Raw genomic sequence first — 260 nt, 5'->3', positions numbered from 1 at the left:
GAAACAAATAAGAAAAGCTAAAAATGAAAAGTAAATTCCACTTGAGTACAGGATCAGCGGCTTCTGAGGTGATATAGGCGGTTGATTTGAGATTTCGTATCCTGTTAGCCGTCATTGTGCTTTGTCTGTGAGCTCACGCCTGCTCCCCCCCCATACCCCCACCCCCGCCCCTCTTCCTTTTTCCATTTGTGAACTATTATTAAGGGTATCGGGTGTCCTGTGTTATTTAGCGTTTGAGGCGGTGTTCTTGCTGTTTATGT

The 260-nt window shown here is 45.4% G+C and overlaps 1 protein-coding gene across 3 annotated transcripts in view; it reads left to right on the top strand.

Annotated features, from left to right (window-relative positions):
- The window catches only part of LOC119591252, a gene marked incomplete in the record, with an annotated part of 41,430 nt that overhangs the window by 1,137 nt on the left and 40,033 nt on the right, over positions 1 to 260 (top strand).

Source organism: Penaeus monodon, chromosome 28 (genome assembly GCF_015228065.2).
Source record: "Penaeus monodon isolate SGIC_2016 chromosome 28, NSTDA_Pmon_1, whole genome shotgun sequence".
NCBI classification, from domain to species: domain Eukaryota; kingdom Metazoa; phylum Arthropoda; class Malacostraca; order Decapoda; family Penaeidae; genus Penaeus; species Penaeus monodon.
Note: the sequence above shows the minus strand (reverse complement) of the source record. Positions and strands in the feature narration are given on the sequence as shown.